Source organism: Pipistrellus hanaki (genome assembly GCF_964339955.1).
Source record: "Pipistrellus hanaki genome assembly, chromosome: 1".
Taxonomy (NCBI): domain Eukaryota; kingdom Metazoa; phylum Chordata; class Mammalia; order Chiroptera; family Vespertilionidae; genus Pipistrellus; species Pipistrellus hanaki.
Genome location: NC_140503.1, coordinates 140945844 through 140965049, shown reverse-complemented (window position 1 = coordinate 140965049; position 19206 = coordinate 140945844).

Below are 19206 nucleotides of genomic sequence, written 5' to 3'. Positions count from 1 at the left end.
GGGGGGGGGGGGGGGGGCGGGGCAGAGAAAAGGGATTGTAGATTCAATAAGTAAAAATGGTTCCTGGCAAAATGTGCACAGGAGTCATTGCACTGTGAGGTAACTCTGTGCAAGGCTGCAAGAAGGGAGGGCTGGCCACGAGGCACGTCACTGGGCTGGTCACTGAGAAAGGATGCTCTCTCCTGAAGACGGGCACAGGAGCTTGTCCTGCCTCTTCAAAAGGCTGTCAAGAGACTTATTTGCTAACTTATTTGGCAACCTTGGGCAGCTGACAGGAAAGTGGAGCCACATGGGTAGATCCACCCGAGGCATAGAACAAAGGTTTCCTTTCCCCTGTATCTGGGAGACCTGGGTTCTGGTTCTGATCTTTCTAGCAACTAGATGGGTGGCCATCACTTAGCATCCATGAGTTCCAGTTATGCTTTATGACTAAAGAGTTATCTGAGTAAAAAATCCCTCCCGGCCTTGAAATTCCCTGGGCCTGTAATCTATGAGCGTATCTGGTAGCCGTGATAGACGTGGAAGTCTGGCGCAGCGGTTCTTCTAAAGTTTCTACTGTCTAGTCATGTCTATAATCGAGCCAAGTCCTATAGTTTGTGGGATTAACACCAGGCACAAAATAACTGTGTGTCATCAGAAACAAAGAGTTTGGAAAAGACATTTCCCCTAACTAAATTAAATTTCACTGCTCAAAAATAATAAAATGCTATAGAAAGAAAACATCAACGCCGCCACAAATCAGCGTCAAGAGGAACCTCTCTAGAAAACATCTGGAAAATAGCCTTAAGTTAACAAACCACCAGATAAAATGTTTGATTTCCCAGTCACTGAAGCTACTAACTGCAAAAGCAGTTAAAAGGCCTTCTGAGGAATAATATCTTGGCACTGGATGAACAGCAAGAGAGCCAGCTGTTTGCACTTGCGGTATAACAAGTGCCAATGTACATATTGTAACCCACACGGTCCACAGAGGATGGAACAGCAAAGCGGACAATGTGATGGGAAGTCCTGATTGGGCAGGAATGATCAGACTTCTGGGACTAAATAACAGGCAAATGTCTTTTTTTTTTTTTTTTTTTTTCAACAACAGCCCACTTCCAGGGCAACTTCCTTGTGAAATGTCGTTTCTTTCTATATATTCATTCATTTGCTTTTACTAGAAATTTATATAATGGCCCGAAAGAACTATTTCTAGGAAAGAGTCCCTCTAAACCATAACAGATGTTGGAAACATGCTGAGACCAGCCTAAAGAGAGAAGGAGGGGATATCAGTGACGGACAGAAAAGCGAGGAGGCCATAGGTGAGAGAACATGAAGAAAGGTAAGCTGATTAGCACGACAAAGCAAGATAATGTGAATCCTTCAAACTTCTCACCTCAAAGGACCAAAGGATTATATCCATCCCACATTTTGGAAGAGACTAAGGTAGACTTGAAAACAAAGAAAAAAAGAGAGAGTGTTTAGACATCAGGACAATAGGTTTATTTGCAATGTTACTTGCAATGAAGCACTCATTGAAATCAGCACTTCTTTGGCACTTAAAAGGAAAAGTCTGATCAAATTTGCCATCACCCATTCAATTATTTGTTGGGCAATGGACCTAAATAGAATCTTTTCTAAAGAAGACAGAAGGAAGGCCAAGAGCTGCATGAAAACATGCTCAAAGTCACTAATTATCCAAGAGATGCAAATCAAAACGACAATGTGGTACCATCTCACACCTGTCAGAATGGCTATCATCAACAAATCAACAAACGACAAGTGCACAGCTGGTGGGAATGCAGACTGGTGCAGCCACTGTGGAGAATAGTATGGAGTTTTCTCAAGAAACTTAAAATGGAACTCCCATTTGACCCAGTAATCCCACTCCTAGGAATATATCCTAAGAAACTGGAACCACCAATAAAAAAGGATATATGCACCCCTATGTTCATAGCAGCACAATTTACAATAGCTAAAATTTGGAAACAGTCTAGGGGCCCATCAGCAGATGACTGGATCAGAAAATTATGGTACATCTACATAATGGAATACTATGCTGCCATAGAAAAGAAGGAATTCTTATCATTTGCAGCCACCTGGATGGAACTGGAGAATACTATGCTAAGTGAAATATGCCAGTCGATGAAAGAAAAATACCACTGACAGAAACAAAGATGGTGGCCTAGGTAAGCTCCTAAACTGCCACCTCACACAACAATTTCAAAACAACAACTAAAAGACAAAACGGAAAAACCACAGGAAAGCTGGCTGAGTGGAAAATCTACAACTAGAAAGGAGAGAGGCTCAAGAATCAGGAGAGCCACAAAGCGCTGAGGTAGAGAGACACGCTCACGGAGAGGAAGGGCAGCCAAGTGCCTGGCTGGTGGGAAGAGAAAGGAAGCTCGCGACTGCACTGAACCCCAGTTCTGGCTGCACTGAACCCCAACCCTGGCTGAAACCCTGTGGATTCAAGCTCATACAGGTAGAGTCTGGACTGTAAAGAAAGGCACCCGGAGACTCAGAGACTGGGAGATTTGAGGGAGCCGGGAGCCGCAGCGGGCAGGGTCTAGAGGTGCTCATGCACTAGTGAGTGCACGCAAAGAGGTCTGACTATGGAGGAGGTTGCCGAAGCATCTCCATAGCAGGAGTTGGAACCTCCTGATTGCACTGAATCCCAGTTCCAACTGCACTGGGATTAAAAATATTATACGGCGAAACCGGTTGGGCTCAGTGGATAGAGCATTGGCCTGTGGACTGAAAGGTCCCAGGTTCGATTCTAATTAAGGGCATGTACCTTGGTTGTGGGCACATCCCCAGTAGGGGGTGTTCAAGAGGCAGCTGATCGATGATTCTCTCTCATCGATGTTTCTAACGCTCTATCCCTCTCTCTTGCTCTCTGTAAAAAATCAATAAAATATATTAAAAAATAAAAATAAAAATATTATACAGAGACCCAACCCAATTCTGGGTGAGCCCCTGGGGCACCCACACTCTTACAGGGGAAATCTGGACTATCAGGCAGAAACTCAGAGGATCTGTGGAAGGCAGAAGTCTAAGGTGAGCGCACAAGGGCAGGGCTGACAGAAAGCCAAGACTATTGGTTCAGCCCTGAGATTCTGCCCCATCCAAGCTGAGCACAGAGGCTTTTGCAAGTTTGCAAGTCTGATCCTATAAGACTGTCTCCAATACAGAAGGTATCCTGGTGTAGACACAGCTGATACTCACATCCAATTGGCCTGGAGGTCAATTCATCCCATGATACCAACAACAATCAAGACTTAACTACAACAAGGCTGTACACACAATCCACAAAGGGGTGCACCAAGAGTGTCCACCTCTGGTAACTGGGGAGGCTGACCCACTGGCCCATATAGGACACCAAACACTCAATGCCACCCTACCAACTCAGGGAAGCAGCAAAAATGAGGAGACAAGGAAACAGATCTCAAAAGAAAGAAATGGAGGAGAACAAAGGCCTGGATATAGAGTTCAAAATCACGGTTATAAGGTTTTTCAAGAATTTCCTAGAAAAGGCCAATAAATTTAATGAGACCCTCGAGGATATGAAAAAGGACCAACTAGAAATTAAACATACACTGACTGAAATAAAAAAATATTATGCAGACACCCAAAGGCAGACTAGAGGAACACAAAAATCAAGTCAAAGATTTGGAATACAAAGAGGCAAAGAACGCTCCTCTGGAGAACCAAGAGGAGAAGAGAATCCAGAAAGTTGAAGATAGTGTAAGAAACCTCTAGAACAACTTCAAGCTTACCAACATCAGAATTATGGGGATGCCAGAAGAAGAGAGAGAGCAAGATACTGAAAACCTATTTGAAGAATGACTGAAAACTTCCCTCACCTGGTGAAAGAAATAGACTTACAAGTCTAAGAAGTACAGAGAACCCCAAACAAAAGGAATTCAAAGAGGACCACACTAAGACACATCATGATTAAAATGCCAAGGGCAAAAGACAAAGAGAGAATCTTGAAAGCAGCAAGAGAAAAACAGTTAGTTACCTACAAGGGAGCACCCATACGACTACCAGCTGATTTCTCAACAGAAACTATGCAGGCCAGAAGGGAGTGGCAAGAAATATTCAAAGTGATGAACAGTAAGAACCTACAACCAACTTACTCTACCCAGCAAAGCTATCATTAAGAATTGAAGGTCAGATAAAGAGCTTTCAGACAAGAAAAAGCTAAAAGAGTTCATCACCACCAAACCAGGATTACATGTAATGCTGAAGGGTATTCTTTAAGAAGAGGAAGAAGAAGAAAAAGGTAAAGGTAAAAACTATGAACAACAAAAAGACATCAAATACATACCTACCAACAAGTGAATCTAAAAATCAAGTGAATAAAGAATCTTAAGAACAGAATGGACTGGTGAATATAATAGAATCAGGGGCATAGAAAGGGAGTGGACTGACAATTCTCAGGGGGAAGGGGGTCTGAGGGGTGCGGGAAGAGATTGGACAAAAGTCTTATACTTATGAATGAAGACAGTGGCAGGGGGTAAGGGCATGGCATGGGGTGGGGAATCAGGTGGAGGGGAGCTATGGAGGGGGAAAAAGGAACACCTGTAATAATCTGAAGAATAAAGATTTATTATATTAAAAAAATATTGATACATGGTTATATGCTCCTTTGACTGCCAAACACACTTGCACTTACATTTCCTTTATGATAAAACCTAAGCTCCTTGAAGTAGGAGATTATATTTTGTACTGCATGGTATCTCCAGATCATAATATCCTTCTCAGAATGCTGTTAGCATTTCAGTATTTGATAAAGTTATTTTTTCAATCTAAGGAAATTGCTCTCTTTTCTCTGTTCCAAACCACTTTACTCATACTTCTGTCATAGAATTTATTATTTATTATTATTTTTTGTATGTTGTTTCCTCTCCCAAAGAAACTATTAACTCTTACTAATCTTTGCATTCCTGTGGTTGGCAAGTTCTGTTCATTGCACAGAGTAAGAATGTTCTGAATATTTGCTATATTAAAGGTCACAAAACTCATCAAAGGTGATTATAATGTAGTAAAACTGATTTTGTGATTGGCTTAACTGGTTCTGAAGACATTTCCTTTTATAACTTTGTCAGAAGGCATGCAAGGACCTTGGGGATATTGATTTAAACTCTTTTGGTGGCAAGAAACAAATGGCTTAAATAGAAAAGAAGAGATTCTTACTATAAGTAGTAGGAGTGCTATTGAAATTCTGGAATGGGTTAGACTTGGGCACTCAGTCTCTGCCAGGAAAATTCTGTCACTCCTCTCTACCTCCTCTTTGCTTCAGTCCTCTCACTCACCAAGCTCTTTCATTCACTCCTTCATCCTTTTCTTTCTTTTCTTTTCTTTTTTATGAACATTTATTCCAATAATGCTAGCAGTATGGCAGAACAGCAGGTCATCCACAACAGTCTGCTTTTTTCCCTCTATTCTTCGCTGATAACAATGAAGGCAGAGGAGGGAAATGCTGTTGATAGCAATTCCCTAATGTTGAAGATGGCCTCCTACAGTTCCAGATTTTGCAGCTCCTCCATTCAAATGAGATTCTATAGCCTTAGCTGGTTTGGCTCAGTAGCTCAGCATCTGCCCATGAACTACGAGATGGCAGTGAAAGCTCTCTGACACTTCACACCACAGAGAAGGAGAAAAATTAGTCAAGACAGAAAAGGGAGTTGGGACTTTGTAATCTTGGGCTATTACATTTTAGAACCTCAGAGACTGGGCTTTAAAGAACTAGTAAAGAGTTTCCAGTTCGATTCCGGTCAAGGGCACATACCTTGGTTGCAGGCTAGATCTCCATCCCTGGCCAGGGTGCATGTGGGAGGCAACCAATCAATGTAACTATCTCACATAGATGTTTCTCTCTCTTCCCTTTCTTTCCACTCTTTCTAAAAAAGTCAATGGGAAAATATCCTCTGGTGAGAAATAACAAAATGAGAGAGAGAGATTCTTCACTAAAATTAGATTATTTTATTCAGTCCCAAATTGATAGTGAAGCTTTGATCAGTGTGGTTCAGTTGGTGGAAGCAATGTCCCAGGCACCAAAAGGTGGCAGGTTTGATTCCCAATCAGGGCACATATCCAGGGTGTGGCCATTCCTACTCAGGGCACATGCAGGAGGCAACCAATCGATATTTCTCGCTCACTCTCTCTCCTTCTCTCTCTCTAAAATCAATTTTAATAAATAAATAAATAAATAAATAAATAAATAAATTTAAAATAAAATAGAGTGAAGTGACTGACTTATCCAGCTTGTATCTAGTGCCTACTCCTAGTTCAATCAATGTAGGGTTATGCAGTGAAAACTTGGCTAAAAGTTATCCCTGTCAATATGGGGGTGGGGGTGTAGTGGTCCTAATACATTACCTACTACACTGAGCCACCCAGGTCAGAGTTTAAAAGGAGGACACCACGTCAGTGGGAGGGGGCATGGGTCCTACACAACTGTAGGACTGACCCTAAATTTAATAGTCATCAAACACAATATAGGTAGGGTGGGGTCATGTTTGATGTGACTTGGCAGACATGAAGGGCCTAGAACTCATCCCTATTCACATCAGATATGACCATTTATGGGCTATACTCCTTTGAAAGGTCCCATCTTTCCAGTGGGCAAAGGTCAGCCAGCAGGTTAAGGCACTGGGGCTGGGGACTAACAGAGGCTTACGACTTTTAGTATGTTGTGTGTACCAGCAGCATATCATCACCCAAACTGACTGCTGTGAAAGGCATCATTTATTTATGTAGCTAAATATGTTTTGGTAGGGAAAAAATGATCTCATTTATGGTGTCATGTCCCATACCACTTTTTATGTATTTATTATAGAAGAAGATGATTTTGAGCAAGCTGTATATTTAATGTCTCACTTGCTTTACTAATGGGAAAATGACAAAGGAAGTTAACCCAAAAGAAACAAACTGAGTTTTCTGATTTACTCTGCTGTTAGCTACTATTCCAGAATCATGTGAACTTTTACTTCTTTTTTAAAAATATACTTTTTAATTTCATAGAAGGGAGAGAGCGATAGAAACATCAGTGATGACAGAGATTCATTGATCGGCTGCCTCTAGTATTGAGATTAAGGAGGGACTGTAAGGAAGATTATATGATAAAAAATAAAAAATAAAAGATTACATGAAGGTGGGAGAAGACAGCAGGGGGATGGGATTACAGGACAGTTAAGATTATGTGCTCTCCTGAGGGGTCAGAAAGGGGGCGTTTGAAAGATGTGCATTCTTCACCCGTTTGGTTTTTATGTTCCCATGTGATCCTTTCCGATTAATTTCACAACTATAAAACTCATTAATCACACTCGTCTCCATGCCAGGTCTTCTCAAGTCAGAGCACTTCTACACATTGTCCACGAGATGGCAGTGAAAGCCCTCTGACACTTCACACCGCAAAGAAGGAGAAAGATTAGTCAAGACAGAAAAGGGAGTTGGGACTTTGTAATCTTGGGCTATTACATTTCAGAACCTCAGAGACTGGGCTTTAAAGAACTAGTAAAGAGTTCTAGTGAGGTCCAGTAGGTAGCCCAGACTCAAAGCAATTACACTCAGCCCTCAAGGCGTTGACCTCTGCCAGACCTGACCAGCAGCCCCTGAATGATAGATGAGCAGATTACTCAGACACAGTTTGACTGTGAAAGAGAGAGCTAAGGGGCTTGCCCAGCTCTCGTGGCCAAAGCAGCCTCTATTGCCTGCCTCCTTGGGCCTTTATTGGAATTTTCATCTTTAGGTACATCAATAGGTTGAGTAATCTTGGGAGGACTTATGTTTGCTTTCTACGCTAGACAAGGGCATCCAGGGATTAAGCATAAGGATTCCAGAAAACACCTGGGGGTCTGCACATGCACAGACTTGTTTGGAAAGGTCTAGGAATAATGAGGGGCACTGCATTCGACACTCCCCTAAGTCTCCCGTAAGTCGAAAGTTTGATAAAGAAGGCAGGTGGCCTTCCACACACTCCCCTTTTATCAGAATCCCCTCCTTACAACTTTCCAACCAAGTCCCTTAGGCTTCCCAACTGACCTCCGGATAACTTCCTCTTATGTGCAGGAGAAGGAGGCTCCCAGAAGTGGTTATTCCTAAAGAATGTCAAGTCTTTCGTGGCTCCATTTTCTTCTCAGCAAACACACAAGCCTGTTTGTTTTTGCTATTTTAATGGTTGGTTCACTGAGCTATCTAAAACCCTTCTAGTGTATGCTGAAACCGGTTTGGCTCAGTGGTAGAGCGTTGGTCTGCAGACTGAAAGGTCCCAGGTTCGATTCCTGTCAAGGGCATGTACATTGGTTGCGGGCACATCTCTGGTAGGGGGTGTGCAAGAGGCAGCTGGTAGATGTTTCTCTCTCATCGACGTTTTCTCTCTGTAAGAAATCAATAAAATATATTTTAGCCATAACAGAACAAGGTGTACAGCAGATGGAAGAGGGGATCCACTCAGGAAAATCTGTATTTTAAATGGAGCCGAAAACAGCCTTTAATTTCTAAGAGAAACTGCGAAGAGCTCTTGTTACATTTCAGTCTGATTTCTTCTGCCTATGCGCGTAGCTGGCCCTGATGAGATGATGCATGTAATTAAGAGGAATGTTTTGCCTTGAAAAAAAAATGTTTAGGAGAATTTATGAAATGTTAAGAGGTTTGGGGATAAAATAAGAGAGAGAACCAATGAGACAGTTGTGTTTTCTTTTCTGAAGAGGTAACATCCTGGGCAGAGCTTTTTGTGTGTGCCGACCTTGACCAGCTGTGCCTGCCTACCTTCTGCCACAGCCTGAGGCAGTCAGACCCAGGGAGTGACAGGAAGCGGAGATTGAAGCCTCAGAGCCATCCTGAACTGTAACGTCCTTGGCAGCAAAATGGCGAGAACTTTTGCCTTGTGAATCCCCTAACATCCGGGATGTGATAACTACCTATTGATGCATTTAATTTTAGTGCCGAGGGGCCTTTGAAGGCGACGGAAATGCTTGAAAATGTCACTTCAATCAGAAAGGCATATGGCATTTGATGGAAAAAACAAATAATACATTTTATCTTTCTTATGGTTAATGTACATTTCATTTTATTAATTAAAGAAAGTTGGAAAACAGAAATATGTGCTTGCAGTTAAAAAAAATTAAAACAAGAAAAACATACCATAAAAGTAGTTCTATTTTCTAAAGGCAACTACAACTATCAGGTTGCCATATATTTTTCCAGCAACAATCTGTCCATCTATAAGCATATACTGTATGTACATCCATCAACCTATCATTGGATATACACATACAATGTGATACATGTAGAATTTATATGTTCAATTCTATATGTCTGTGTGAGCTTTTTAAGGATAAATAATGAATACTGTTTTGTACCTTATGTAAAGTCTCTTGGAGATAATTTCTTATCAGCACACACAATTATTTTATCTGATCTTACTCATAGCTAAGTTTAATCTGATGTGCATGGTACACCCACACCTGTCTAGCATTTTCCATGCTTTTGTACGATGCATGAATATCCATTGCCTGGGTCCCATGGTGCCTCCTGCCACTCCCACCCAGCTGCCTTGGCCCTGAGGTTCCAGGTGTGCATTCTAGGAAGCATGTTCTTGTACCTCCAGTGCCCTGCTCCTGCGGCCTGTCCCCTGGCCAGTGGGAGAGGGTGCTGTACACTGAAGAACTGACACAAAACTTTGTTTATTGAATTTTATGACTCTATAAGATGCTGCAATAAAACATCTTTGCCCATGTGTATGTATAGATAAATTCCTAGAGGTGGCTCAAAGATACAAACCTTTTTAAATGCAGAGAGATGTCCTAGCTGGTTTGGCTCAGTGGATAGAGCATCAGCCCATGGACTGAAGGGTCCCAGGTTTGATTCTGGTCAAGGGCACATGCCCAGGTTTCAGGCTTGATCCCCAGTAGGAGGCTGTGCAGGAGGCAGCTGATCAAGGATTCTCTCTCAATGTTAATCTTTCTATCTTTTTCTCTTTCTCTCTCTCTCCCTCTCCCTTCCTCTATGAAATCAATAAAAATATCTAAATAAATAAATATATAAATGCAGAGAGAGATTTGCTAACTCCCTCCAAATCCAATTGATTGTAATCAGTGGTTGAACACGAAGTCTGTGGGCCTAGAGTTGGTAACACAGTGCCCCACAGAATGAGGGTGCTCACCTGCTGCATGGCTGAGACTCCTAACACAGTGAGAGAGAGGGAGAGGCTAAGGCCGTCTCTTTGGCTAGAATCTACCATGGTGGATTGTGGTGCTGGTATGAGGCTCAAAATGGAAGGTCTGGATGTTGTAGATGCCAAGCCCAGATTTTTCAGGTTCAAATCCCCTGACCCTGACCCCAACCCTATCCCTGTCCATGACTCTGCTGGCCATGAGATCATCCTCCCAAATAACTCGAGACTTGGAGGGGCCGTTTAAGAATGAAACCTGGAGGTTGTGATTGTACCAAAGAATGCCTGTCTATTGACCAACTTACACATAACCAGTGTTCTCAAGGTCAGGGATATTAATTAAAAGAAAATTTCAACTGGATATGGAAAGCAAAGAGAAAAGGCTAAAGAACCTGCTTTTTAAATCAACAAAGCAACCTAAAGACGAAAAGGACTGTGATAACAAGTAGAAGGCATTTCATTTTATGGCCCAGTAATTACACTTAATAGTTATCTGTGGAATACAATGATAGTGTTTCTGTGACATATAAAATATGCTTAGGTTCCTCAAAAAGTTGATCATAGATTGATCATACGACCCAGCAATTCTGCTCCTTGGCATATACCCCAAATATCTGAAATTAAGTGCTCAAGTGCATGTACCGAACACATGCAGACACATGTTCATCACAGCATTGTTCACAATGGCCAAACGGTAGAAACAACTACAATATCCATCAGCAGATGACAGATAAACAACATATGGTCAACCCTTCAATGGGGTTTTACTCAGCCAGAAAAAGGAATGAAGTATTGGCAAATGCTACAATATGGATGAACCATGCAAACATGCTCCATGAGAGAAGGTTGGCACAAAAGATTACACATTGTATGATCCCATTTATGTATATATCCAGGAAAAGAAAATCCAGAGGCAGCAGATTGGTGTTTGCCAGGGGCTGGGAGTAAGGGGAATGAGGAAAAACCATTGAATGAGTACAAGATTTGCTTTTGGGGTCTTGAAATTAGATAAAAGTGGTGCTTGCACAATGCTGTTGAATTGTTCACTTTAAATGGTTTACATTACATGATATGAATTTCATTTTAATGAAAATTTTAAATGCTTAGAAGGCACAGTACAGGAAAAGCAGATGAGTTTTTTTCCTGTTTTCTGTTCCATTAGCAGATAGAGATTTACAAATTATGCTTTTGACTGCAGCTCTGATGAGCTTCTAGTGCTTGGAAGATGTGGCGGTGCTCAGACCTCAGCAGATGTGTTGACCTTGACCTTGTTGTGGTTCTGTGTAGTTTTTCTCCTCACCAAGAATTAGATCAGACGCTATGTGGTGGATTTGGTGTATAATTTTTCTTTGAGCAAGAGACATTAATTATCCTTCAGGAAAGATTGGTCCTTTGGGTTTAAGTATTAATAATTTATTTTATGAGAAAAAGAAAAACTCTACAAAGTTTTATCTAGGTTTAAAAGAAGCAGTAAGAAGAAGTCTGCTAACTAGGTATTTTTGTGTCTCTGAAGTCTGAAATCTAGGGACCACTTTGTTCCAAATTTCATTAGCTTGACTCCTTCTCACATGAATGAAAATGAGGTATTTCATTTAGTGAGGTGTCTGCTGAGTTCCCACCTCAAAGAGATTGTGGATATGTCATAAGTTTGTGTAATGGGTTCCTAAGTGCTTCATGATCCCTTTTCTTTGTCCCTCCAATAGTCTTCTCTCTGGCTGTACCCAGAATGAACTGTGGGAAGTCTCTCACAGTAATTCCTGCATCTGCCTCAGCCTCCCTGGTGGATGCAGGTGGGAGTTAGAGACTGATTTCCAAAAGGCTGGCTGCATACTTTCTTGGTGCAAACCCTGCACCAGGTATAGTCTTTGGAGACCCTGGTCTTGGATCCAAGTGGCAAATGTTCAGACAGTTGCATAGATGCTCTTCTTATTCTGGAGCTTAATAAAACTCATTGATAGAAGAGATATACATGTGTTTTTATATAAAGAGAATGAACAGCAGGCTGCAGGAAGTATATAAAGTTTTCATGAGAGAGACTAAAATTTTAGATGGGTCTTGAATGGTGGGTAGAATTTATGTTATATTCTCATTTAATACCTGTTGTTATTTTATACTAGAGGCCCGGTGCACGAAATTTGTGCACGGGGTGGGGGTGGGGAGGTGGTGGTTTCCCTCAGCCCAGCCTACACCCTCTCCAATCTGGGACATCCCTCTCACAATCCAGGGCTGCTGGCTCCCAACTGCTTGCCTGCCTGCCTTCCTGATTGCCCCTGACTGCTTCTGCCTGCCAGCCTGATCACCCCCTAATCACTCCCATGCCAGCCTGATTAATGTCTAACTGCTCCTCTGCCAGCCTGTTTGCCCCTAACTGCCCTCCCCTGCAGGGTTGATCACCTCCACCTGCCCTCCCTTGAAGGCCTGGCCCCTCCCAACTGCCTTCTCCTGCTGGCCATGTTGTGTCCACATGTGGGCAGGATCTTTGACCACATGGGGGCAGCCATCTTGTGTGTTGGAATATGGTCAATCTGCATGTTACCCTTTTATTAGATAGGATGAAGGCCTGGTACATGGGTAGGGGCAGGCTTGTTTGCCCTGAAGGGTGTCCCAGATCAGGGTCGGGGTTCCCTTGGGGCGTAGGGTGGCTTGGGTGAGGGGCCTGTGGTGGTTTGCAGGCCAGTTATGCCCCCCGGTGACCTCCTGCTCTCTTTGGCCACAGCCATCTTGGTTGGGGTTAATTTGCATAATCACTCTGATTGACTGATAGGAATGGCTTGTGGGTGTAGTGGAGGTATGGTCAATTTGCATATATTCTTTTATTAGATAAGATAACAAGATTAGGCATAGCTATTAACCCCAAAACAGAAAGTATAAACAAGTCTGAAAAGAACAGACTAAAAATGATCATATATGTCTAACCAAGAGACAAAGCTATTGACACTTGGGTCTGCATCTTTTCAGAAGTCCCATCCCTCTGCTGCGCCCCTCAATGCATTATTTTAATCAATGTATATTGCCTATGTATGAGCTACTTAGTATGTATCAGGCACTGTGCTAAGAATATATATATAATATTTACATATAACTATAAAATTCATAGTTTTATAATCTGCCTTTTTCTCCTAATAGCATATTGATTTAACCCCATATATACAAATTTATTTCTACAGCATCATTTTAAATGACTGCAAACTATTCTATTATGAAGCTATAAAACAATTACTTACATGTGTCCTTATGTTGAGTTTTTCAGTTTTTGCTAGAATAACCAGACAGTGATGAACACCTTGGTTCCAATCATTTTGCACATTCTTAGTTATTCCCTTTGGATCAATTCTCAGTCATTGTGTCAGTGGGCACGCCCATGTTAAAGGTTTTTTTTCTGGTATACTACCGTGTTTCCCCAAAAATAAGACATCCTCCAAAAATAAGACCTACTTACAGGCTTCCTTCTGAGTGAAAAATAAGGCAACCCAAAAAAAATAAGGCCCCCCTAGGCTAAACATGAGAGATTTGGTCCACTGATTCTGAAAGAAATGGAGTCACAAGAAATTCACCAGGAAATTCAGGAACTGGATTGTTATGATGATGTTCCAGAAGATGATAACATGATTGTCATTGAATAAATGAGTAAATTCTTGATACTGTAAGATTCACAGTTTGTCTGGTTTGTGTTGACAACTACCGTACTACCATACCGTATACAGGTAATTCATTTCCTTTATTTTCATTTAACAATAAATGTGTACCCTATTCTTCTTCATGGAAAAATAAGACATCCTCTGAAAATAAGACCTAGGGGAAACAGGGTATTTACTAAATGGCCTCCTCAATGCCTAGGTTTATGCTGTCACCAGTAGAATAGCCTGGCATCTATTGTCCTGAAAACTCACTGAGAACATTTAGATAATTTTGATAAAAATTCAGCACCCATTTGTATTTATTTGATTACTTGAGTGTTGTTTCATGCTACCTAGCTATTTTGCCCTCTTCTCTCTCTTCCTTCTCTTTATCCTCCTCTACCTCTTTCTCATGAATCTTCTTCTTACCTGAATTGCCTTTTCACACTTTTAGTTCATTTGTCCTGGTGTTTTATTATTGGTTTACAAAAGATCTTTATTTATTAAGAATATTAGTCTTTGTATTAAATACTTAAAATGTATTAGTAGGTGGATGTCCCTGGGACTGGCAAGAAGAAAGGGGAAAAGTTGTAAAGTTGACTGAAAGCCAACAAACTATTCTTCTTCTTTTTCTTTTTCTTTTTCTTAATATATTTTATTGATTTTGTACCGAGAGGAAGGGAGAGAGATAGAGTTAGAAACATCGATGAGAGAGAGTCATAGATCAGCTGCCTCTTGCACACCCCCCACTGGGGATATGCCCGCAACCAAGGTACATGCCCTTGACTGGAATCGAACCCGGGACCCTGCAGTCCCCAAGCCGACGCTCTATCCATTGAGCCAAACCGATTTCGGCCAAACTATTATTCTTAATATAATCTTAACTTCTTTTAGCTATGGGTGTAGAAAAGTTTTCTGGGGTAAAATTTTCAGAAATGGCAATAAGATTAGATACCATATTTCTTGTTTCTCTCTGTAGTGGGAACATGAATTATTAAAGAATTCTGATTAATAATAATTTTCAGTTGGTTGAGGCATCATTTGGTCAGCAGCAGCTTTCTAGATTTCATGATGCTTATGACTGTGGGAACATCTTAAGATAGTTCCAATTCCTAGGGAGAGAGTGGGGGGCAAATAAAACACAGACACACACAGTGATTTTAGTACTCCAGTTAACAAAGTCCCGTAGGATAGGATGGTTCCCAAAAAGAAGAGACACATTTGATTGAGGACCAGATAAGACTAGAAAGGCTTCTGTTGGTAGGCTGATACTGGAGCACCACAATTCTTTCACCTTAAACAACATTTATTTCTCACAGCTCTCGTTACTGGAAGTTCAGGATCAGGGTGCCAGCATAGTCAAGTTCTGGTGAGAGTTATCTTGCAGACAGCTGCCCTCTCACTGTGTCTTCAGAATTGCGCTTCACACTGTTGATTTTTTTTTTTTTTAAATAAGTTTTTATTTTTCATATTATTACAAATGTTGTTGATTTTTTTTCTGTGCAATTAAAGGTTATCCTCAACTAGTAAAAAAAAAAATTAAAAAAAAAAAAAGTTAAATAAATTCTCTTAGTACAGAAACACCCCATTCTTAGGATATTTTAACACACACAGTTTCATAAGTAAAAATAAACCTGCCAGATGGAGATATGTCTTTAAGGACTTTAATATCCTTAAGGTCCTTAAAGATATATCCAACTATAATTCCAACTCAGGCCATTATAAGGACCTGGTTATTATTTAACAGGAAAGGAATGAAAGGGGATAGCAGCCCTGACCAGTTTGGCTCAGTGGATAGAGTGTTGGCCTGTGGAAATACGGTGTCTGTCATTCCTTCCATCAACTTGATTGGTCAGGCCCTTTCTCTATTTTTGACCCTGTCTTGTGAACACAGGAAATGGGCAGCCTACGGTTGGCAAAGGAGATAGAAAACTAATGAAGAAAAATACGTAAGGACAGGCTTGCAGGGTGTCAGTTCCTATCCAGGGATGATTGGGGCAGAAGGCTTGGGAGGGGAGGAGCACAGATAGGAAGCTGCAGGCTTGAGGGCTGAAGGCTAATCCCACCTGGGGGGTTTGGAGTGGGGGCAGGGGGAGGAAGCTGAGGCTGCAGGCATGTCCAGAGCCGCCTCCTGAATGGTCTTGGCATCCATGGGAAAGCCATTTTTGACGGGGGGGGGGGGGGGGGGGGTTAGAAGGGTGACATCACAATCAAATGTGCATTCTTTTATGTTAAGGGGATAGAGAGGATTTCCTGGGGGGACGAGGGGGGAAAGGCAGGCCAGGGTTCTGTGGGCCAGATCTGAGAGGACGTTGGTGTCCAGACACCAGAGACATCTGGAAAGTCTGATGAGTGGGATTTGGGAATGACATCAAGATGTCATGGTCAAAGATGATGACATCCCCTGGCTTAGGTGTGGGTAAAGTTAATGCCCATAGGAAGGGAGATGGAGAGAGAGAGAGAGAGAGATAGAAATATCAATGATGAGAATCATTGATTGGCTGCCTCCTGCACACCTCCCACTGGGGATTGAGCTCCCAACATGGACATGTGCCCTTGACCGGAATCAAACCAGGGACCCTTCAGTCTGTAGGCTGGTGCTCTGTCCACTGAGCCAAACCGGCCAGGGCAACATATTTTTACTGATTTCAGAGAGAGGAGAGGACAAGAGAGCTAAAAACATCAATGATGAGAATCATTGATTGGCTGCCTTCTACATAGGAAGGGATCAATCCTGCAACTCAGGCATCTGCCCTGACCAGGAATGGAACTGTGACCTCCTGGTTCATAGATTGACACTCAGCCACTGAACCACACTGGCCAGGAATCCCTGCTGTCTTCTGAAAACAGACTGCAGAGCAAAATTTAGTTTTTCTTTGTAATTGAGGATCAAAGCTATGAATATCTGTATATTTACACTGATGTCCTGAAGAGCTTTCAAACTATATACAGGGTAGGCAAAAGTAGGTATACAGTAGTTCATATGGAAAAATAATACAATAATTAATAAATAATAATGCAAGAATAAACTCGGTGTTTTACATACTCACCACTGTAAACCTACTTTTGTGAACCCTGTAATAGGTACTCAGTAAATATTGTCCCCTTCATTCAATTCCCTTCAAATACTAGGTTAGAAATTCTCAGATGGCAGAGACTTGTGAGCTGTTTGCTATATTTCCAGTGGAATATATAGGGTTGTTCAGCTTAACTGATTACCTCAGACTGCTGTGCATTTTCAGTTCCATTTTTTCAATTTTCTTTTCTTTCTTGTACTTATTCTGCCAACTAATAGTGATTGTAGCCTTCAACGTATCTATATCAATAGCAATTCTTTCCCTTGTCATGTGCTTTATTTTTAATCTACTGTGGGCTAAACGAATGACTATAGAAATTGCAGTATACTTGAAATAATAATAAAATATTGTGAGAACTTAAGAGAATGTCCTGTAAGTGCATGCACTATTATGTATAGATTGGCTATGTGGTGATTATTTGCCTAATAACCCCATCCTTTCATTTTTCTTTTAGGATCTCAGTTGTGTCATAGACAGTTAAGACTTAATAGTTAAATGACATCAACATACATATCAAATTATTTCTTTTCATTATATTATTAACAGTAGAACTCAACTTAGAATGCCATAATGAGAAGAAAAATCAATGATTCACAAGGAACAGGGAGGGGGGAAAAGCCATAGTTGATTGGCTCAGTGGATAGATCCTCGGCCTGCTGACTAAAGGGTTCCAGGTTTGATTTTAGTCAAGGGCACAAGCCCAGGGTGCAGACTCAATGCCAGTAGGGGGCATGCAGGAGGCAGCCAATCAATGATTCTCCTTTGTTATTGATGCTTCTATCTCCTTCTCCCTTCCTCTCTGAAATCAATAAAAACATATTTTAAACAACTAAAGAAGAGAACACAGCAAGTTTGCAGGAAAAAGAAATCCAAATACAAGAAAGTCCATATATCTGCATGGGATCTTTGGAGACAGATTATATCTTATTTACCTTTGTATCCATAACACTTGGCCTACTAAAAATGCAATGTGTAAATAGGTCAGATAAAAGAGAAGAAAGAAGAAAATTACTCTCCTCATTGGGAGAGGGACAACTAATAAGGAATGCCACTAAAAGATAAAAGATGTTTGGCCCTGGCCAGATGGATCACTCCATCAGAGTATGCATGGTCCCAATATGCTAAGGTTAATGGTTCTATCCAAGTTCAGGGCACTTGTAAGAATCAACAAATTGTTAATGTAAAAAAACAGCAAACAAACAAAAAGACAAAACAAAACAAAACATTAAAACCTGTAAAGAATTTTTATGTGTTTATTTGAGCCAAACTGTCGACATATGCTGGAAAGCAGAACCTCAACGAATTGAGATAATGCTCCGGAGAATGGCAGGTTACATTTGTATTTATACATTGCAATCAAAGGAGGGACGTAGGTGGGTTACATGAAATTCATTGGTGATGGGATTAAGGAGGTGGGATAGAGCAAAGAGAGGGGCAGGGAGAGGGAACCCTGGGATTGGATAAAAAGTAAAATGATGGACACATACTTGGGTGGATGCAGGAACAATTAACATAATGAAGGAATGTGTGCTATCTGTCCTGGTGCCCACATTTGGTTGTACCCCAGGGGCTCCAGAAAAAGGTAATACCGAATTTTTGGACTGGAACCCAGATTTTTTTTTTTTTAATACATTTTATTGATTTTTTACAGAGAGGAAGGGAGAGAGATAGAGAGCCAGAAACGTCGATGAGAGAGAAACATCAACCAGCTGCCTCCTGCACATACTGGGAATGTGCCCGCAGCCAATGTACATGCCCTTGACCGGAATCGAACCCGGGACCCTTCAGTCCGCAGACCGACGCTCTACCGCTGAGCCAAACCGAAACCGGCAAGGAACCCAGATTCTTTATCCACCGGAATCAAAGGATGAATCCACAGACAGAAAGTGTATAGCAAAGATGGAGATTTACTTAAACAAAACAAAACAAACAAACAAACAAAACAAAAAAACAAGTACAGACTCCCACGTAGGGAGGGGAGGAAAGTCCCACAGAATGGATTCCCAAGTAGGGAAGGGGAAAATTCCCACTGGATTCCTCCTGATCCCTTGATATTCCCTCTGATTGGCCACTATTCTCCTTCAAGTTGGTTACTATAGGAACTCCTGGGCTCAAAGGTTGAAGCTCACATGGCACAGGTGAGGTTCTCCCCACTCCCCCTTCCTCTCCTTCTGAAGAAGGGCTTTTCCTTCTCTTTATTTTGTAAATAGGACCTTTTTTGGCTACTTCTTTGTCTTATGGAAATATACCTCTTGCGGCCTACTTGTCTTATGGAAAAGTAACTGCACCAGGCTTCCTTGTGTTATGGAGATGTGCCTTCTCCCAGTTTGCAGCCCTGGGCTTTCCCCAC